General features: G+C 33.9%; 1 protein-coding gene and 2 non-coding genes across 5 annotated transcripts in view; 1 reads left to right on the top strand and 2 right to left on the bottom strand.

Moving 5' to 3' along the window:
• LOC138703637 (acetylcholinesterase-like) overlaps positions 1 to 24,026 on the bottom strand; it is a 2,088,928-nt gene that overhangs the window by 1,611,920 nt on the left and 452,982 nt on the right. The window lies entirely within an intron of this gene.
• TRNAD-GUC (transfer RNA aspartic acid (anticodon GUC)) lies at positions 8,138 to 8,209 on the bottom strand. Its single transcript has one exon. It is a non-coding gene; the product is annotated as a tRNA-Asp (tRNA).
• On the top strand, positions 8,395 to 8,466 carry TRNAD-GUC (transfer RNA aspartic acid (anticodon GUC)). The gene has a single exon. It is a non-coding gene; the product is annotated as a tRNA-Asp (tRNA).

The following is a 24,026-nucleotide window of genomic DNA, read 5'->3' as shown; positions in this document are numbered from 1 at the left end:
CCATTTAATTGACGTTCTCTCCCACATGTAATGACATTAAGTGTGCTTAAAAATAATAAATAAATAAATATAAAATAAATAAAATAGATAAATAAATTAAATAAATGAATAAGCTTATATATAAATAAATAAAATAAATAAATATATAAATAAATCATTAAAATAAATAAATTAAATAAATAAATAAAATATATATAAATATGTAAATAAATAAATAAATGAAATAAATAAAATAAATATACATAAATATACATTAATTAATTAATTAATTAAATGAAATGCCTGTTATTCAGTTGAGAAGCTTTTGTCATCTAGTCTGCTGTCAAAAAATCTGAAAGTTAGAATTTAAAAAAACAGTTATATTACCGGTTGTTCTATATCGTTGTGAAGCTTGGCCTCTCACTTTGATAGAGGAACATAGATTAAGGGTGTTTGAGAATAAGGTTCTTAGGAAAATATTTGGGGCTAAGAGGGATGAAGTTACAGGAGAATGGAGAAAGTTACACAACGCAGAACTGCACGCATTGTATTCTTCACCTGACATAATTAGGAACATTAAAACCAGACGCTTGAGATGGGCAGGGCATGTAGCACGTATGGGCGAATCCAGAAATGCATATAGAGTGTTAGTTGGGAGGCCGGCGGGAAAAAGACCTTTGGGGAGGCCGATACGTAGATGGGAAGATAATATTAAAATGGATTTGAGGGAGGTGGGATATGATGGCAGAGACTGGGTTAATCTTGCTCAGGATAGGGACCGATGGCGGGCTTATGTGAGGGCGGCAATGAACCGCCGGGTTCCTTAAAAGCCAATAAGTAAGTAATTAATTAAATTAAATACATATAAATAAATAAACTAAATTAAATAAATTAAATATATATAAATAAATAAAATAAAATGAAATTAATAAATATATATAAATAAAGAAATAAAATAAATATATATATGTAAATAAATAAAATAAATAAATATACAGAAATAAATAAATAAAATTAAATAAATATATAAATTAATTAATTAATTAATTAAATCAAATATTTATATATAGGATATATATATAAATTGAATAAATAAAATAAATAAAATAAATATATACAAATAAATTATATATATTATATATAAATTAAATAAATAAATTAATTAAATAAATTAATAAATAAATAAACCTTTTGTTTATACAATTTATTCCATTTCAAAAGTGCGACACTATTATTGGAAAATCCTTCACAACAACATTATAACGAAAACTATTTCAAATTCGCTCCAATAACTTAGTGTGATGTCAAAAAAACATTTTGTTGTTTGAGTGACAATCGAAACAGGTTTATATTGGAGAATTTACGAATGTACACAGTTGCATATTGCAACAGATTTACTGACATTTAACGTACACCATTAATTTTTATTTAAAATGTATCAGCATTTTCTACAAAAAAGAGAATGAAGAAAGTCGCTTTCATAAATGTGTGTTATACTCTATCTGTTTTAGTCACCTGACTATACCGAACAATGTTTTGATTCAAGCATAGCAGTGCTCTGTACAAACTCCTATAGTACCCTGAGTTGATGTAAATAACATGACTCATATAACACGCGACGTAGTTAACTTCATAAGTTCGGTGTCCGAACTTCCATGCCTAGTAATTAGTCACCGACATAGCTGAGGCAGTAGCGCGTTTGTCTGTCGACCCGAAGTTGCTCTCGAGAGCGGATTATCTTCGCGCTTGGGCTGATTAGCTGGTTGGGTTTTTACCGAAGGTTTCTACAATCGTAAGGCGAATGTCAGGTAATCTAAGACGAATCCTCGCCCTCATTGCGCCAAATACCATCTCCCTGTCACCAATTTCACCGACGCTAAATGATCCAGTAGTTGATACAGCGTCCTTTAATAACAAAATGAAAAATATTGTATTTATTGCATTACATGTATTCAAACGTACACTATCTTTAATAAGTGAATATTGTACTCGTATGCTGCACAGAGATTCACTTGCAACAGAACGAAACATCAAGTATGAGGCAAGAAGGATGACAAAATGTTACTACTTGAACTCCTGACCTGTTTCCAAGCTCCACTCACTGCAACTGTAGCAACTATTCTATTCTCAGTTATGACAAAACCATGAGTGACCACGTGTCATTAGGATAATGAATAGTTAGTCCAATATCATCCTCTCCTGAGAAATTTAAGCTGCCACGTCACCCTCTGGACAAGGCAGCTGTCAGCATTCAGTAATAACGAATATAGGCATAAACTGTCTGTTTTATGACATAGCCTACAATGTTTCAAAACACAAATCATTGGTATTAAGTTTATAGATATGTATGTATGTATGTATGTATGTATGTATGTATGTATGTATGTATGTATGTATGTATGTATGTGTATTTATTCACACTGCAAATGGGTATATACCCGGTGGCAGTGGTAACTAATTACACACAATAATGATAATACTTACTTACTGGCTTTTAAGGAACCCGGAGGTTCATTGCCGCCCTCACATAAGCCCGCCATTGGTCCCTATCCTGAGCAAGATTAATCCATTCTCTATCATCATATCCCACCTCCCTCAAATCCATTTTAATATTATCCTCCCATCTACGTCTCGGCCTCCCTAAAGGTCTTTTTCACTCCGACCTCCCAACTAACACTCTATATGCATTTCTGGATTCGCTCATACGTGCTATATGCCCTGCCCATCTCAAATGTCTGGATTTAATGTTCCTAATTATGTAAGGTGAAGAATACAATGCGTGCAGTTCTGTGTTGTGTAACTTTCTCCATTCTCCTGTAACTTCATCCCTCTTAGCCCCAAATATTTTCCTAAGCACCTTATTCTCAAACACCCTTAACCTATGTTCCTATCTCAAAGTGAGAGTCCAAGTTTCACAACCATAAAGAACAACCGGTAATATAACTGTTTTATAAATTCTAACTTTCAAATTTTTTGACAGCAGATAAAAAAAACGATAAAAGTTTCTCAACCGAATAATAACATGCATTTCCCATATTTATTCTGTGTTCAATTTCCTTCCGAGTATCATTTATATTTGTTACTGTTGCTCTCAGATATTTGGACTTCTCCACCTCTTCAAAGGATAAATTTCCAATTTTTATATTTCCATTCGTACAATATTCTCGTCACGAGACGTAATCATATACTTTGTCTTTTCGGGATTTACTTCCAAACCTATCTCTTTACTTGCTTCCAGTAAAATTCCCGTGTTTTCCCTAATCGTTTGTGGATTTTCTCCTAACATATTCACGTCATCCGTATAGACAAGCAGCTGATGTAACCCGTTCAATTCCAAACCCTCTCTGCTATCCTGGACTTTCCTAATGGCATACTCGAGAGCAAAGTTAAAAAGTAAAGGTGATAGTGCATCTCCTTGCTTTAGCCCACAGTGAATTGGAAACTCAATAATGATAATAATTAATAATAAACACAACTAATAAAAAACAATAATAATAATAATAATAATAATAATAATAATAATAAAATAATAATAACAAGGAGCATCCTAAATTAAATGAATCATGGTCACTTAAAATAACATTTAAATTAAATCTAATTTGTATCTTAACCCTAAGTTCGAAATAAGACCCACGAGTGTGACAGGTTCATACCTGCACAAGTACCTTTCGGAACTACACTTATTTCGATGTCAACTCACTCACTGCACTGATTCTACCTGATTTCACTAACACTTCTAACCATTTCACTATTCAAATACTTTGCACAGCTACTTCACTGACACCAACACACTTTACTTACACAATAGACTTCACTAACACAACACACTTCTTCACTGATAGAATACTTCAAATAACAAGATATCAATTACATCGTTTAAGTAGTGTGTATAATATACTACCGTCTATTAGTAAAGTCCTTAAGCCTATTTTTAAATACATTTTTGGTTATTGGTAATTGGAATTAAGTATTGATTTCAAAGTTTTTTTATTTTATTTTAGTAGGTTATTTTGCGACGCTTTATCAACGTCTGAGGTTATTTAGCGTCTGAATGAGATGAAGGTGACAATGCCGGTGAAATGAGTCCGGGATCCAGCACCTAAAGTTACCCAGCATTTGCTCACATTTGGGTTGAGGGAAAACCCCGGAAAAAACCTCAACCAGGTAACTTGCCCCGACCGATTTCAATGTTGATTTTCGCGTACAGTCAGATACAGTCCCTTTATTTTCAGGAGCCATCACATTTTTCCCACTCTTGCAATGAGAAAACTATTCGAGCTAAGGTAAAAATACAAAGATACCTAGAGAAGAATAAAGAAGTGTTTATAGTATTTGTGGACCTAGAAAAGGCGTTTCACGGAGTGGAATGGAACAAACTGATGGACATACTGAAGAAAATAAGTGTGGATTGGAAAGACAGGAGGCTGATCAATAACCTTTATATGAAACGAGTCAAAGTCAGGATAGGAGAGGAAATGTTTGAAGGAAGTGAAATAGGAAGAGGAGTACGACAAGGATGCCCTCTATCATCTACCCTGTTCAACATCTACTTGGAGGATTTGGTGAAGAACTGTTTTTGGAACATGGGAGGGCTAAAAGTAGGAAGAAGAAAATAAAGTGCGTAAGATTTACTGACGTTATGGCGTTATTAGCAGAAGAAGAGATGATACTAAGGGATATGCTTACTGGAGCTAAATAACAGCTGTGAGCAGTATGGGATGAAGATAAATGCAAACAAGACGAAGACCAAGATTGTCACAAGAAAAATAAAGAAGGTAAATTTCCGAATTATAAATGAGGCAGTAGAGCAAGTGGACAGCTTCAAATGCTTGGGGTGTACTATAAGCAGTAAAATGAGCTCCTGCGAGGAAGTCAAAAGGAGCACAGCAATGGCAAAGGAAGCTTTTAATAGATAAAGCATCTTCTGCGGACTTCTGGAAAAAGAACTAAGGAAGAGACTAGTGAAGTGCTTTCTATGGAGTGTGGCATTGTATAGGTCAGAAACATGGATATTACAACCAAGTGAAGAGAAGGGAAAAGAAGCATTTGAAATATGGATATGGAGAAGAATGGAACGTGTGAAGTGGACAGAATAAGAAACGAAGGTGTGTTGGTAAGAGTGGGTGAAGAAGGAATGATGCTGAAACTTATCAGAAGAGGAAAAGGAATTGGCTGAGAAGAAACTGCCTACTGAAGGATGTACTGGAAGGAATGGTTAACGGGAGAAGAGTTCGGTGTAGAAGAAGATATCAGATGATAGACGACATTAAGATATTAAATCTTCCAGTACAGTGAGTGAGTTCAGAGTGAAAAAAGTGTAGTGCTCAAAGGTACTTGTGCAGGTATGAACATATCTTAGTTGTGGGTTTTAGTTCGAACTTAGGGTTAATATACAAATTAGATTTACTGTAAATGTTTTTATGTGATCATGCTTCATTTAATTTAGGATATCCCGGTTATTATTATTATTATTATTATTATTGTTATTATTATTATTACTATTATTATTATTTGCTTTAATTGTCTTTTAAGTGACCGTGCTTTATTTAATTTAGGATGATCCCTGTCATCATTATTATTATTATTATTATTATTATTATTATTATTATTATTATTATTATTAGCTTTAATTGTCTTTTAAGTGATCTTGCTTTATTTAATTTAGTATGATCCCTGTTATTATTATTATTATTATTATTATTATTATTATTATTATTATTAGCTTTAATCGTCTTTTAAGTGATCGCGCTTTATTTAATTTAGGATGATCCCTGTTATTATTATTATTATTATTATTATTATTATTATTATTATTATTATTATTATTTGCTTTAATTGTCTTTTAAGTGATCGTGCTTTATTTAATTTAGGATGATCCCTGTCATTATTATTATCATTATTATTATTATTATTGTTATTATTATTATTATCATTATTATCATTATTATTATTATTATTATTATTATTATTATTATTATTATTATTATTTTAGAACCTATTATTATTAATTTACTATTAATTGTATTTTTTATTAGTTGTGTTTATTATTAATTGTCATTATTGAGTGTAATTAGTTACCACTGCCACCGGGTATATACCCATTTGCAGTGTGAATAAATACTTACATACATATATGGATCATATGAGGAAACAAAGAGGAAGGCAGAAAGTAGGAAAGACTGGAGAAAGCTGGGTTTGCAGTGAAAGACATGCATTTGGGCAGAACAATGAATGAATGAAGTCGCTGCCCTGCTATTTCCTCCCTTGCTATTTTAATAAAAATTCGGAATACCAAAAAAATATATTTGTTCATTAGCCACGTGTATGTTTCATTCCAAATGGGCCTATGTACGTCTTTAAGTCGTATCTTATTTAACTACACTTAGCTGAATATAGTGTTGAATTTAAATTCACTACGCAACACTACTCAATCATTTATTAATATTGATATTAATATTAATACCGGGATTACTAATTATTACTTTGAAATTTTACAGGCTTAGTTAGGTACTTCCATTTCATCAGATCTCTTCCATTGCAAAGCAAAATTATTGCTGCCAACATAACAGTTATAAAATAACTGTCACTTGTAGTATTTGTCAGTACTCGAAATTCGATTAGAGTTTATTTAAACCTTATTTTAAGTGATCGTGCTTCATTTAATTTAGGATGATCCTTGTTGTTGTTGTTATATTATTATTAATTTTATTATTATTACTATTAATTATTATTAGTATTATTATTAATTTACTTTTAATGATATATTTTATTAGTTGTGTTTATTTATTAATTGTCATTATTGAGTCTAATAAGTTACTACTGCCACCGGATATATACACATGTGCAGTGTGAATAAATGCATTCATACATACATGCATTTTTTTATTTTAGGTTATTTTACGACGCTGTATCAACATCTTAGGTTATTTAGCGTCTGAATGAGATGAAGGTGATAATGCCGGTGAAATGAGTCTGAGGTCCAACGCTGAAAGTTACCCAGCATTTGCTCATATTGGGTTGAGGGAAAACCCCGGAAAAAAGCCTCATCCAGGTAACTTGCCCCGACCGGGAATCGAACCCGGGCCACCTGGTTTCGGGGCCAGACTCGCTAACCGTTACTCCACAGGTGTGGACTACATATATGAATCATGAGGAAACGAAGACGAAGGCAGAAAGTAGGAAATACTGGAGAAAGCTGGGTTTGCAGTGAAAGACCTGAACTTGGGCAGAACACTGAATGAATGAATGAATGAATGAATAAATGAATGAATGAATGAATGAATGAATGAAGTCGCTGCCATTCTATTTTTTCTCTTGGATATTTTAATAAAAATTCTGAATACAAAAAAATATATTCTGTTCATTATCCACGTGTATGTCTCATTCCATATAGATGTATGTACGTCTCTAAGTCATATGAAGAGTTCGCGGGAAAAACGATGAATGTCACATTTCTGTTAAGGATTAGATAATGATCTAATTGAGTCTATAACTGCAAGATGTAGTGTTGTTTCTATAGAAAATAAAGGAAAGGATTACTGTATTCCTGGTGATAATTCTCCTTTTTACCATTTTTCATAAGAACAACGTTAAATTTCGCAGTGATCCATTGAATTAGATAATGACATCAACCTTAAGAAAACTGTGACATTCATCGTTTTTCCCGCGAACCTTTCATAGTGTTGAATTGAAATCACAACGCAACGCAACTCAATTATATGTTAATATTAATACCGGTATTACTATTACGTTGAAATTTCACATGATTAGTTAGGTACTTCCATTTCATGAGATTTCTTCTATTGCAAAGCAAAATTACTGCTGCCAACGTAACAGAGAATAACTGTCACTTGTAGTATTTATCAGTACTCGAAACTCGAAACGAAGTTGGTAAAAGAAAATCCAACCAGACATCTAGAAACCCACTATAATCCACTAGCATATGAGCCGTTCAGAATAAAAGTGGTGTAAGTCAAAAATGGGTAATGAGGGTTAAAGTAAACATTCTGTAAAATACAGCGCAAAGTAGCAATTAATATTCAGTTTATTTAAACTATTGGTAGTCAGTGGATAGCACGAAGGACATATTAATTGCTAATCAAGATTTCAGGTATGACTCCCTGTAAAGTTGATTTGAATAATTTCGAGGGAAAAATTGTTCCGGAGCCGGGTATCGAACCCGGGACCTTTGGTTTGACGTACCAACGCTCTACCACTGAGCTACCCGGGAACTCTAACCGACACCGGTCCAATTTTTCCCTCTATATCCACATCACGTCACTGTTCGTTAACAGAAAACCACAACTCAAGTCACACGGATTTAGTGTGCACTCGAAGTTGGTTGCTTGACGGTTGTCAGCCCACTTTGAGGTCTGTGGATATAGAGGGAAAAATTGGACCGGTGTCGGTTAGAGTTCCCGGGTATCTCAGTGGTAGAGCGTTGGTACGTCAAACCAAAGGTCCCGGGTTCGATACCCGGCTCCGGAACAATTTTTCCCTCGAAATTATTCATATTAATTGCTACTTTGCACTGTATTTTACAGAATTTTTACTTTAAACCTCATTACCCAATTTTGACTTACACCACTTTTGCTCTGGACGGCTCATATGTAGTAATAGGGGGAAAATGGTTAGGTTTCACCCTTAGTGTAATAAGTAAGCTGATCCGAACCACACTGCTGTATCACCAATTCAAGGTCCATCACTTACTGCAATTCCTTCAGTGTCTGCCTCAATTAACCAGAATAGAAAATAAAGAAAGCATAAATGTCTGCATGTAATTAATGTTTCCGACAATTTCCGCTAAAATACGCATTAAATTTACGCTGTCGTCAGCTTAAATTACGTTACTTCAGTTCGCTGCATTATAGCTACAGAGTGCTGCATTTTAATCGAATGATGAACATCGCGGTTCCTGGCATTTTTGTGTGCCGGCTTGTCGACAGAATTGTTTATCGTCTAGATGTAACAAATACCGTGGATCCGTGGACCAGAATACCCCGCGTAGCTCTGCCGTCACCTTGCTCAAGTGACAACATAACAGGAAACGTGGACAGAAACTCAGACGAGGCCTACCATATTGTGTCGCGCCATCGTGTCCATGTATACGTCAGCATGTCAGTACGGGAACCGACCGGCGTACAAATAGCCATGCATTGTCAACGTGGAACAGTAGCGTATTCAAAAAGCAGGACATCGTCAAATTCTCAGAAAGATCAATGATCTCTACATTTCTACTCCGATGAAAATAGCGTTTATGAAACTCTCAACTACAGTTTTTGGCTTAGCTTTCGTTCAACTCAACAGTCCTCTGCAAATTAGAAAATTATAAGAATTTTTATCGCCACATACTTTTGAGTTGGGTGTAGCATCAGAAGTATTATAACTGTAGGAATATTCTAGATATACGGAGACAATAAAAGAGGAAATTAAATATTAGACGCGATGAGAAAAGAATAATTACGTAAATAATTATTATTGAATTTCGTACATAAAAACCGAAATAATATTTAATTCATATTCAGTTACTTACTTACTGGCTGTTAAGGAACCCGGAGATTGATTTCCGCTCTCATATAAGCCCGCCAGTGGTCCCTATCCTGAGCAAGATTAATCCAGTCTCTATCATCATATCCCACCTTCCTCAAATCAATTTTAATATTATCTTCCCATCTACGTCTCGGCCTCCCTAAAGGTCTTTTTCCCTCCGGGCTCCCAACTAACACTCTATATGCATTTCTGGATTCGCCCATACGTGCTACATGCCCTGCCCATCTCAAACGTCTGGATTTAATGTTCCTAATTATGTCAGGCGAAGAATACAATGCGTGCAGTTCTGTGTTGTGTAACTTTCTCCATTCTCCTGTAACTTCATCCCTCTTAGCCCCAAATATTTTCCTAAGCACCTTATTCTCAAACACCCTTAACCTATGTTCCTCTCTCAAAGTGAGAGTCCAAGTTTCACAACAATGAAGAACAACCGGTAATATAACTGTTTTATAAATTCTAACTTTCAGATTTTTTGACAGCAGACTGATAATAAAAGCTTCTCAACCGAATAATAACAGGCATCTCCCATATTTATTCTGTGTTTAATTTCCTCCCGAGTAGGCTATCATTTATATTTGTTACTGTTGCTCCCAGGTATTTGAATTTTTTCACCTCTTCAAAAGATAAATTTCCAATTTTTATATTTCTATTTCGTAAAATATTCTCGTCACGAGACATAATCATATACTTTGTCTTTTCGGGATTTACTTCCAAACCTACTTCATTACTTGCTTCAAGTAAAATTCCCCTTTTTTCCCCTAAGTATCAGGGAAAGGGATTTGGAGTATTATAAAGAATGGTGAAACGTAGTATAGATATTCGTAGCTCAGTGACTGTCAAGCGAGCTGCGTCACGGCGCATGGAAGAGTACAGTCCACTTCATACAAACTTACACGCAACGTCTGTAAATATATTTCAGAATAAACAAGTGGAATAGTTTAATGACATATAGTGACCTACATACATAATCTGCATTTCTTTTTGCTTTTGCTTTTCTTCGCAACGCACAAGACACCAATAAACAACATTACAAATATACATAATTAAATATGAACCTCTGCATCTTCGCGTGTCAGTGACATATTGATGTTGATAGACAGTTGTCTTTTGTATGGAACTCGCCTCTGAATATGTAGATCCAAACGAAATGGCATTTTCAATTAATGTTATGCTTTGTTATAATAAATTGTAAATATTATTTTCAAATTTTCAAAATACAACTTTGCTCTGTTGCAAGGAAGGAAATTTTGTAACATGGAAAAACTCCGCTCTCCATCTGCAGAGACAATTAGAGAGTACTTGAAACAAGATACGTCAATTAAATTCACATGTTGAATGACGTCATTGGGAAACGTCTTTGTTAGTACATCTGAAATCCGACTAAGAATATCGTATCCATCATTTTTAATCAAAACTTTGTTCATTTTTTCACCAACACGTTTTCCTATTTCACCTTCTACTGCACTCAGTTTATTTACAATAGTCCTCGTAATATTTATTTGCTCAACTAGTTCTACTCCTGACTTTCCTTATTGAATAATGGCATCCGGTAAATATCCAAAATTTGACTTAATATCTGTGACTTCTTTCTCGATTGTTTCATCATTTAGCGGTTCCTGGCGTATTTGAATCGCAGCCGCGTCATCGGTATCGAAAGACTGGACCACTTTCTTCACAGATTGGAGGTGACGTGCGTAATAATTGCAAGCTTCTAACCATGACCCCCATCTCGTAGGAACTGGACATGGGGGAAGGACAATTTAGGGAATTGTTTCCTGAATTTTGATACTTGATCTGGAGGTTTTACAAATATAGTCTTTCATTACTGTATTGTTAGTTGGTTTCACTTTCGGCATTGTACCTGCACTTCACTACTCTGAACTGCAAACCTGCACGTTGAAGTTCTTATGCGACAACTGTCCCGTTCACCTGTTGTTGACGTGTAGAGACCTGCGAGTATGTCATGGAGGGGAGGACTTGGTATAAAGGGTTGTAAACAAATGACTGTGTAGATGCCAATACTAGCTTTTACTACTCCAAATTCCGTTCCCTACTAATTATATTCACATAAATATAAAACCAAAAGATAAGACAACATATGCTTGACAATACCTAAATGTATTACAACTGTAGCATATAATCACAGTAACAACTTCGGTCCAAGGCTTTAGCCTACAATATGATAATAACTAAATTCCCAAACATAAAATTTGCTAATGCACCTTATTTCAAAAATCAATAAAGAAAATTGCTGTTAACAGAGGAAATTTAAAGTTCAATTATTGTGATATCTGTGTTTTATCTTCTTCTTCTTTTTCCTTTTTTTTTACTTTTTACTCTGTTATTTAATGATTTTCTTACACACCTTGTAGTGGTGAAATAAATACCTAATAGGCGTGCTGATTAATCTGTAGTGGGTAGTAATAGCAAACGCTATAATATTTTAGTGTGTGTAAACAGTTTTTAAATTAGAAGTTAGAATTAAATTAAATTAAGAAGTTAGTCTGCAATATAAGTGATTAGAAATGGTTTCCGCATTTGACGATTTCCCAAAGCATAAACAAACATATCAGGATTTTCAGGTTTTTTTTTTTTTTTTTTGCCATAGGCACATGCGCATCTGCTCTCCCCTATCTCCATTTCTCTGTTAGTAATGTCTGCACATCGCTCCCCTGAGGTATTTTCTGTCGTCACTCATGACATGTCAATTTAATGAAAGGATGAAGAAAAATCTTCGGTACACCATACGGCGATAGTTGTACCTTATCCCAATGAATAAATGTAGTAATTATTATTTATTTATTAATTGTAATGTCGTAATAATATTTGATATGGCTTGGAGGATGAGAGGAGTACGTTACACTAAATTCGGCACGCACAACATTAAAATCGCATTGCTGCGTATGTTGTATCCTAAATAATGTAAATCATATATGTGTCAATATAATAGTAATAATTAACCAATGTCGTAGAATATTTCGCCATTACAAATGATTTTTAATCATACTCTTTTTCTCTTAAGTACTGAGTAATGCTTCTGATTGTCTTAAGGCAAAACAGACTAAGAGCTATAATAATAATAATAATAATAATAATAATAATAATAATAATAATAATAATAATAATAATAATTATGTCTCAAAGTCGAAGACACCGGTAGTTCACTTTCAGCAATTAAAACGAATTAGAGGGAACGAAATCTGAAGGAAAAACACGGAACTGAAAACAATCAACTTCCCAAAGTAAATGAACCAGATGAAGAATGTAGTTTGAAAGCAAAATTTTTAGTTGAACAAATCTAGACTTTCGGGAAGCAAAATTGTAAATTCCATTAAATCATACTGAAAATGTACATAGGCCTACTGTTATTTAATAAATCATCAATAAATCTCAAATAAGACTGTAATATTCTTGGCATATTTAAAAGCTTCGTACTCGATCAGTAATGCAAAATTAATCAAAGAATTTTCACGATACACGATGCTTACTAATGGAACTATTCATTATTTAATAGAACTGCGAGGCAAACCTAGCGTCAGAGTCCTACTCTTGATCATGCGACAGTCTAGTATATACAGTCACGAAGCTCAATACATAGTAAATATGTATCGATATATAGTTGCTAACAACTAGGATTGCTACTATCGCCTCATTACAGACAATGCGAAATAGTACCTGCACAGTCTATTATTCCTAGTACGCTCACAACTAAGCTTCGTGACTGTATATGAGCGTATTCCGAATCTCACCGGTGAGCAATCCGTTGGCATCACGGTGTTCCGAATTCCACCGATGACGTCATTGATGCTCCACCGGTGCCGCACCGGTGCCATCAACTTGCAGAGGTGGTGGCAGTCTCCATCAGCCGCCATCAGTGAATCTGATTGGTTCTTGTATAGGGCGGGAATTAGCAGACGAATAACATCGTGCACTGTTGTGTCATGGCGGTGTGTTCTGCTTTAGTTCTGCTGTATTGTTTGTAATGAGCACAACGTAAAAACAATATGTTAATGGCTTATGAGCGAACATGTCAACGGACCCGTTATTACTACTGGTTCAAGAAATAAATTGTTTATGCTCTCTTTTCTTTGAACGAGATGGGAGTACGAAAATGTTGCAAAAGTTTGCTAGCGTAGCACAGACAACAACTTGTACAGTCGCCATGACAGCCATCGATCCTGCCAGCAGTTTTGTTCCTTATTTCGCTGCAACGTGACGTCATTGATGCCACCGGGCCGGTGAGATTCGGAATACGCTGTATACTAGACTGTGATCATGCTATGCGCCAGCTTGTATAATCTCGTAAGCAACGATTATGGCACAGAAAGAACCCGAGAACAATAAGGGAGACAGTAGTGTAATTGTGCTGTGCAACCAACTTTTGAAAATGAAATTTAATTTGAACACATGCAGGAATTACAAAAGATTCTGCCTAAGGATGTTCATTCTTTCTATGATAATTTGTCTCAATTTCTTACTGTGATGGTTATGCACTACACATAAAAAATTTTTTCAAATTGGGGATTTTAATTCAGTTTTAAGGCTCTCACTCAACAGTGTGTTTTCATTTTAAAATGATGTTGAAATACAAAGTGTTTATACGTAACACTGTGATTAAAAAGTTGTTCCTATTAGAGACATCCCTTTCAAGAAAAGAGGGGGAAAATTAGTTCCTAGAAAGTCTTGTGATTGGTAGGGTAAAAGAGCCTGCCCAAAACACATTTTTTTTTTTTTTTTTTACATTTTATGTTTATACGAAACTACATTATTGTAGTCATATTGTTACATTCATTCCAACAATGTGTTATTTTTTAGTTGGTTATTTAACGACTCTGTATCAACTACGAGGTTATTTAGCGTCGATGAGATTGGTGATAGCGAGATGGTATTTGGCGAGATGAGGTTGAGACTTCGCCATAGATTACCTGACATTCACTTTACGGTTGGAGAAAACCTCGGAAAAACCCAACCAGGTAATCAGCCCAAGCGGGGATCGAACCCGCGCCCGTAGTGATCAATTTAAAAAAAACCGGAATAAGTTTAAGGGAAACTGGTACAAAACATCCGAAACTGGGACTGCCCTGGGTAAAACCGTGACGTCTAGTCACCTTGACAATATACCATATTTATTAAAAATTATTTCTAGTACTTACGTAAACTGGAGTCTTCTAATTCAACGCAAATAACTTTGAACTTATATAACAATGGCCCAACAGGAACTGTACACAGTCACTGCACAAATAAATAATTATTATTTGCTTCAATTTTTATTTCTACGAATTAATGTAGGTACTTGTATTCCGTAAATAAATTAAACTATAACACACAAATATCAAACTACTGTCGCCTGAACGCTCTCTCGGGAGCAACTGACTAACTGACCAATGACAGCGACAAGACCCCTGCGTTTGAATATCAAGTTCTGAGTATCAGCGGAAAGATGTGCTCACCAGCCTAGTTAGAGTACATGACAAGCAGGGAATAGGAGAATTTCGAATACAATGTAGTGAAGTGTGTATACTTTCCTTTCGAACATGATATAACAAGATCACTCAATCAGCAGTGATTCATGGTTAAGGGAGAGAATATCTATGAAGACAGAATGTCTACTACTGATGGGAAAGTCTATCGTCTCCCAAACACGCATGGTAATGTCTCTATATACACGTCTATGGCAAATAATAATAGAGGTTTTGTAAATCAGGCAGAATTAAGGCCATACGGCTTTTACTAACACTCAACCAGGAGTAAAAATGCGATACAAAAATAATACATATGTGCAAAATATAGTACACGGAAAAAATTAAGGAGATGACCATAAAACAATGTAAACAATAATTCGATAGAAAGAAAGACAAAACATACGGTATTAAAATCTGAAAATTAATCCAAAATAAGGGAGACAAATACAATGTAGAGAAATGAGAGAACAACAACAATAATAATAATATTTATAATAATAATAATAATAATAATAATAATAATTTATTTATTTATTTATTGATATTTATGTGCTGGACAACAGCAATTGGCCAATTAAAGTCCAACACAGTGGTACAATTAATACATTGAAATGAACAAATATGGTACAAATTAAATACTTGAGTTAACAACAAAATAAAGAACATAGATTACAATAATTAATTTACAAGAATTAAAACTATAAAATATTAGGGAAAGGAGTTGATTCATACTACCAATTTGTGTATAAGGATTATGCAAATAATATTAGCAAAGACATTGCCTTTTCTAATACTTCTGTACATTGAATGGATCGAAATCGCCTACATGTAAGTTAACATGTTTAATACATCTGGAGACCGGCGAGGAAGATTTAGAATTTCTAATATAGAAGAGTTTGTGATGTCTCATGTCCTTCATAGGAATACGAAGGCTGACACTGTTTTAAGAAAAATTGACAATTAATATCACCTTTAAGGACATTACATAAGAATAAGTAATCGAGATCATGACGTCTGGCATACAATCTTCGACATTTAAAGTGCTCGCATTTTTCATCATACTTATACCCGAAGTTATTAGGCAGAAATCTGTACGAATGTAATGAAATAAATTTCCTTTGAATATTTTCCAGTTTTGCCGAATCAGAGCTAGTAATAGAGTTCAAAACTACAGATGCGTATTCAAGTTTCGATCTCACTAATGTATAGTATGGTATTGAAAGAGAGTCCGGTGTTAAAAGTAATTGACCGAATTATTCCTAGCATTCTTATTGCATGGTTATAAATATAATCAATGTGGTTGTGAAAATATAATTTATTGTCAATTAATACACCGAGGTCTCTAATGCAATCTATACAATAATAATAATAATAATAATAATAATAATAATAATAATAATAGTTGTAGTAGTAGTAGTAGTAGTAGTAGTAGTAATAAAATAATAACCTGGCAGAGTTAAGACCATACGGCCTTCTCTAACAAAAAAAAACACTACAAATTTGCAAAATATAATAATATAAAAAATTTGAAGGAGATGATAATAATACAATGTAAACAATAAGTCAGTATAAATGCGATATAATGTGTAACATACACAAAGAAGGAAATAGTATTATTACGATACAAGGTTGGGAAATACTTTCTACAAAATCTAGAAAAAACTTGAAAAACGAGTAGAGAGAGTTTTTCAAGTTCCGAGAATTTGTAATGCACTTCACAAACGTGTATTGTACAACATATTTTGCACTATCATACAGTATCTTTAAAATTGCAAATAGAATATATTTTGCACTGAAAATTTAGAGCAATATTATTCCAAAGCCTTCGCAAACTATACTGTAATGATAACTAAGTAACAATAAGTGAACTGTAATGGATTTATTTCAGTATAGTATAATTTTACGAAGAATGGTTTCCCTAGCAATAAGATAAGGGCTGCAATTTCAAATTAAAAAAAATAAGGTGGGGAATAAGATGGAACAGAAAATTAAATGAACAGTGGTTTTGAATTTCCCTCTCTGAAAATTAAATTGACGTGTCTTTCCTCAAACTCGTGTCCCCTCCACATCTAATATTATTCAAAGTGGAAAATTTTGAAATGAATACACGATACGCTGCATGATTGTGTTAGTTAGTGACAAGGTTACGACAGGATTTTTGAAGTAAAAAATTTCATTTTATTACACTAAATTACGAATTACTTAAGAAAATAGAACGTCAATATTTTTATTTTCTTCTTAAGAACACTTTTACAACCCACAGAATGGTTTGTTCGTTTTGGAAACCTGCCAAAGAGCTTCAAGTGGGAGATAGCGTGGACAATGCGTCTTACCCCACTTCTGCAGGAAGCCCCGTCGCCTCACTCAATAGTCGCGATAGCACGCCCGGGATACGTAAACAGAGGCCGGTCCACAAAGAGTAGCATCCCCCAGAAATATGCTGGATAAACACGACATTCCAAAATCAGCATATTCCAGCACAAAGTGCCAGATATTTCATAGCTTGCATAACATTGTGACCCGCCCTCGTACAGGCTTCCAAAACGAAAACGATGTAAAATAGATGGCAGCAAGGACTTTATTTTTACGACAATAGCGTGCTACGTTGAAAACGGGGTGGCTAGCTGCTAGCTATTGAACGTAGCGGACAGAATATTGTTTTATTGAATGCGCACCTGATATACAAAAAACATATGAAAACTAGCCTAAATAAAAGTTAAATAAAATGAAAGTAGGCTATACTACTATCAGATGGATTCGAAAATTAATCCTTGATAAAGAAAACAAAAAAATATATATCTACAGTAATCTCAGACCTCGAGTGACATTTATTAGGACTATTTCGTGAATAAAATAAAAATGTAAATAATATGTTCGCTTAAAGTTCGCTCCAAAATGTTAATAATTGTATATTTATGAATACTTAACCTATTCAGACATTGTGAAGTCGAAATAGATGAATAACGATTACTGCAATAAAGAAATTCGATATTATTCAGTAATGCCAATTCAGAAAAGCGAAATACAAGTTTAAAAATGTTAATTATATCTACTGCGCTCTTCTCTTGTTTTTATAACAGAAATATGTTTTCATTATCTGCTGAAATCATAATTTAATTTAAACATTTTATAATAATAATTACAAATAACCTGATTAACACATTAATAATTAAATGAACAATAGTTATGAAGGAATGCCATTTTCTTTAGATACAATGGACGTGGAATTAGAAAATGAAGATGTAGACGTGGAAGTAGGGTTTCGCACTTTATTTAGTACAATGGTTTCATGCTCATCGATTTACGTGGAATCTGTTGGTGACACTGACTAAGCAAAAGAACGATCATGAGATAAATCGATCTACAGAAATTTTCGCGATGTATGACTGTGACTGGTTGGAATTCAAAATGTCATTACACTTCACTGGCCAAAAATGGAATGACGTCATATAAACGAAATAGTGGATATAATACTTCTAAACGTGTTGTTCATAGAATCATATTGTAACGGATGAAGTGTGTACATTACAGAACTAAACTTATTTCTACAATCTCAAAGAAAATATACAGTTCAAATTCAAGTCGTTGGTAGGGAACGGAATCATATGCACTAAAAAACGGAAAAATATGCATGCACTTATAAACCACGATATATGAATCAAAAGTGGAAAACAAACTAGCAATTTACTATTACTGATGGTTTTTCTGTTATACATAAGGGTACGTACACGTTGGAGCGACGATAAAGGATAAAGGAAGCAGCGATGCTATATCAGGGAGGATTGAAGTATGCATTGTTATTGAGGTGTGCATATTGGAGTAACGATAAAAGCGAAGATACACGATAAAAGCGACGAAAAAGAAAAGTACCATTTTCTTCGCTCTTGTCGTTTATATGATCTCTGATTAAGATGATATTAATCTGTATAATTACTGGTGGTTGTCAATATATCCGAATATTAATCGATGTATTATTATTTCGGAATTTTAAATTAATTATTGTAGATCCTGGTAGAGGGGCAGTGAAGGCCTGACGGCCTTATCTCTACCAGGTTAAATAAATAAATACTAAAAATACTAAAATAGTGGCAAATTGATCAGTTGCGTGTTTATTGGTTACATGTTATGTGATCACAAGAACCAATCACAACACAACGAATTTATACTATCTTTGGGATGAGAAACTGGTTTAATTTTGTACGTATTTAACTTATATAGGGACATCACTTTATTTTTACCAACATTTTTAACATTAACCTGGCTATACTCAGAAATACTGTTGCCCCCTTCCATTACAGGAGTTTGATGTTACTAGTGCAATTATGTAAACAAATCATTTTACTAGGTATAGGAGGAGAGAAAAGTAGTGTATCCATTTATGTTATAGGGAAATACGAAATTACGATTTTCAGTTTGATGATTACTTCTACGGAATTTATCAAAATACAGTAGAGTAGTAACATTTTTTTTTTAAACTTAACTTTTCAGGCGGCTATGTTCGTTATGTAATGTCTACTTTATTTAGCATATTAATTATTTATGTTAACATACAATATAGAGAGTGCATTTAAATTGAGGGGCTTATAAGTAAAGGGCTGTAAGTGCACTTAAGTTACTTTTGAGAAAATGGGGTTTAAATATGTAAGCTTTCGTAAAATCGGTGAAATTTTTATTTAAAATTTAATGTTTGATTTGATTAAAATATTCCTTTGCCACTAAAATTTTAGATACTTTGGCTTACACTGGATGCACTTAACTCATGTTGTTACAAATGTCACTAGCATTCCTTTGCTTCTAGCCACCTCAATTCAAAATAAGCTAATCTGAATTTTTAAACAATTTGCTGAAATTGGTTGCCGTTCATGACAATGCAGGCTTCAATTCTTTACGCATATTATTAAAAAGATTTTGAAACATATTCTCTGAAATTGAATTTATCGTTTCTTGAATATAATTTTTTAGTACGTTATTATCAGGGAACGGATTTATATGGACTAAAAATATATGAAATATGTAAATATATATGTAGTTATTTTTACCAAAATATGGAATTAAATATGGATTTTTACCAAAATATGGAATTAAATATGGACTTAAAATTATAAAAAAATGACTATGTACGTTAAATATTGGTACATTTTAATCAAACTAAACAAAAAATATAATGGACGTACCTTATCTTCCAATGTAGTTTCAACAAAACACAATTTTTATTGTCTGTTACCATAACAATAGGTTACAAACATTTCTTTCAAGTGCTGAAAAGTGAATCTTCTTCTATTGTCTCTGAGGATAGATTTATACTGACTAAAAGAGTGTTCGACGTCACAAGAAGTAACTGGTACATAATTCAATTTCACAATGTCTGCTGGGGATAAGTCCAAGTTAATCTTCACTGTTGATTCACCACTCATCACAGCAACAACCTTTTGTAGTTCTTCATATCCAGGGTTTTTTGAAAGTACAGTGTCCACCTTAGCTCTTACTGCATCTGCAACTTTACCTCTACCACGATTCAGTTGTTCCACAGTACTATTTATAATTTCAAAACTTTCAGATAGTGAAAGGTGCCTATTTTGGAGACTTTTGAGCGTTTTTATGATGCATGAAAATGTATGCTGAATGTGAGCTAAGTCATTCTTCACACTTATGTCACAGGTAACTGTTTTCGCAGTATCAATTGAGACTGCATCTTCAGAGTCCAATGCAAGGAGAACATTGTTAATAGAGTCTATATGTTCGGCATAATATTCAACTGCTTCTAGCCATGTACCCCATCTAGTTAAAATTGGCTTTGGTGGCAATGGAATTTCAGGGTACATTTCTTTCAACACGTTAACTCTACTGGGAGCTTTGAGAAATACTTTTTTCACTGATGAAATCAACAAATCTACTTTAGGGAAATTGTCTCTGACCACTTCTGCCACACGATGAAATGCATGCGCCACACAAGTAAAATGAGTCAATTTAGGATATACAACAGATAATGCTTGTCCAGCTTTGACCATATAAGGGGCAGCATCGCTAATAAAGAATAACACATTATCGTACATAATACCCTTTGGCCACAGGATACCCATAGCTTCGTTGAACAGTTTAACTATAGTTTTGTTATTGCACTTTTCTAGAACATCACAATGTAAAAGAATTCGTTCAGAATATTGTTCACTTAACAAACCGATAACTACATTACCAACAAGTCTACCTTCTTTGTCGGGAGTCTCATCAATGGAAACCCAAATTGAACTATCTTTAATTTCATCTCTTATCTTCTGTATTGTCTCATCGTAGATGGATGGAGCATACGTCTTCCTAAGTGTTGACTCATCCGGGATTGTATGTTGAGTATATTTTTCAAGGAATTCCCTGAAGACCTTATTCTTTAGTTTGTAGAGAGGAATATCAGCAGAGATGAGAGAACGGCACAGGTCGATGTTAAACTCAGATCTTACATTCGATGTTGTTGGTTGTGTTAAAAACAATTGTCTCTGCTTGGAATTTAGTTGTTTGTTGGCCTGATGTTTACTAGTTGTAATGTGTTGTTGCACCAGGAACTTTTGTGTAGATGATACTGCACACTGACACAAATTACAAAATAATATTTTATTGTCAGTTGATAAACCATCTTCTTTAAATTCTGAAATGTAACTTGTTAGTTTTGATTTTAAATTGACTGAATGACGTACTTTTGGCATATTTACCGTCTTTATAGTATGATTTACAAAACTGAACCTATGTGTACTCTGACTGGCATTTAACTGTTGAGCTGCACAACTGAAGTCTGTTAAAAATTTTAAATTAAATTAATACAGTTTTGTAACTTACTTTCCCATTGTTGATAGGACTGCTAATTTTCAAATAACTCTGATGTTAAAGGGATTACTGAACATGTGTTTAAATCTCTATTGTTGAAATGTATTTTTAAAAGTTAATGGAATTTTGTTTTGTTTTATTGTTAAACCTAATATAATATGGACTGTTTTATATGAAATATGGAAAATATATGGAAATTAACGAAAATATGTACTAAACTCTAAAATATGGAAAAATATGGAAAATAAAAGTAGGATTTTTCAACCCTACACATTGTGAAACATAAAGATAATGCAAAATATAAATTATATTAGCTTTATAAGTAAATATGTATTTACATATAAATCCTTTCCCTGGTTATTATTAATATAGTTTCTTTCTTCTATAGAAAACGCAACCATACTTATGAAACACACTGCAGTTTTACTTCACTGCTTGAAGACTTCGAATGCAACAGCGGCCGTAAGTTTGTGTGTCTGACGGGAGCAAGGACATTACTGAAGGGGTGGGATTGAAGTACATTCCGAAATGCAGGTACAATAAAAATGCAAGCAAAAATAAAATGATGTCCCTGTATTAACCTTGAACTTAGCAGCTGATATTTCCTATATATCTTATTTCATTAAGTGGATGCATAGAATATCTTCTAGTGATAAGTCAAAATGTTCGCCTCCCGCATTCTCGTTGCTCCGATATGAACACTTGATTCTTTGATAATACCAAAGCGTCGCTAGATCGTTTCTTTTATCGTTTATCGTTGCTCCAACGTGTACGTAGCCTAAGGAGGCTTCGCATGTTTGTCACAAGAGATATATTGGAAGTAGTAGTTTCTCGTGGTACAGTAATGACGTCAGTCAAAGGCACATGCAGGTTACAAGACCTCTATGAGTTCTGACTTGTGTTATGTTACAGCGCACGTTGTTATAAAATAGTATGTTTGACATGTTTGGCTCATGTTATACACAGCTTAAGAAGTTCGGTGTAATTTTCATGATGTTGATACATTTATATCAAATGTAATATATATATATTTTAATCTCACTCCAGGGTGTTAATGCTTAAAGCAATTTCACCTGAAATTCCGCTGCCTCCACAACTGATAATTACACGATGTTGTATTTAGTTGGACGCCGTTGACATTGCAGACAGCTCTGTCATTAGGACCATTAAGTCACTTGTGTCAGAAGAACTTCATTAAAACATTTTATTCATTTCACAGAATTTTGGCATGTTAAGCACATCAATAACAAATTTGGAGACAATATTGAAGTTGACGAATTACTACGAAATACGATATACCGGTCTGTGAGACCGGAAAAAATAGCAGACAATAACTACATACTTTAATAAGAAAAACTAACAACAATGCACTGAACAGACTTAGATTACAATCACACTACAGCACATTTAAAGAAGAACTAAAGAAAAAAATAGCGCAAATAGTGTTGCCAACCAAGGAACAAGAAATTCCCCTATATCATATCCCCCTAAAATTCTGAGAAACCTCCTAAATTTTTTAGTTGTACTTGAAAAAACACAACATAAAAATTATCAAATGTGATTAGGCCCATACATACATAATTGAATACTTACTTACAAATGGCTTTTAAGGAACGCGAAGGTTCATTGCCGCCCTCACATAAGCCCGCCAGCGGTCCCTATCCTGTGCAAGATTAATCCAGTCTCTATCATCATACCCCACCTCCCTCAAATCCATTTTAATATTATCCTCCCATCTACGTCTCGGCCTCCCTAAAGGTCTTTTTCCCTCCGGTCTCCCAACTAATACTCTATATGCTTTTCTTGATTCGCCCATACGTGCTACATGCCCTGCCCATCTCAAACGTCTAGATTTAATGTTCCTAATTATGTCAGGTGAAGAATACAATGCGTGCCGTTCTGTGTTGTGTAACTTTCTCCATTCTCCTGTAACTTCATCCCGCTTAGCCCCAAATATTTTCCTAAGCACCTTATTCTCAAACACCCTTAACCTATGTTCCTCTCTCAGAGTGAGAGTCCAAGTGTCACAACCATACAGAACAACCGGTAATATAACTGTTTTATAAATTCTAACTTTCAGATTTTTGGACAGCAAACTGGATGATAAGAGCTTCTCAACCGAATAATAACACGCATTTCCCATATTTATTCTGCGTTTAATTTCCTCCCGAGTGTCATTTATATTTGTTACTGATGCTCCAAGATATTTGAATTTTTCCACCT

The sequence above is a fragment of the Periplaneta americana genome, chromosome 7, assembly GCF_040183065.1.
Source record: "Periplaneta americana isolate PAMFEO1 chromosome 7, P.americana_PAMFEO1_priV1, whole genome shotgun sequence".
In the NCBI taxonomy this organism is placed as follows: Eukaryota; Metazoa; Arthropoda; class Insecta; order Blattodea; family Blattidae; genus Periplaneta; species Periplaneta americana.
This window is presented reverse-complemented; position numbering and strand designations above follow the sequence as displayed.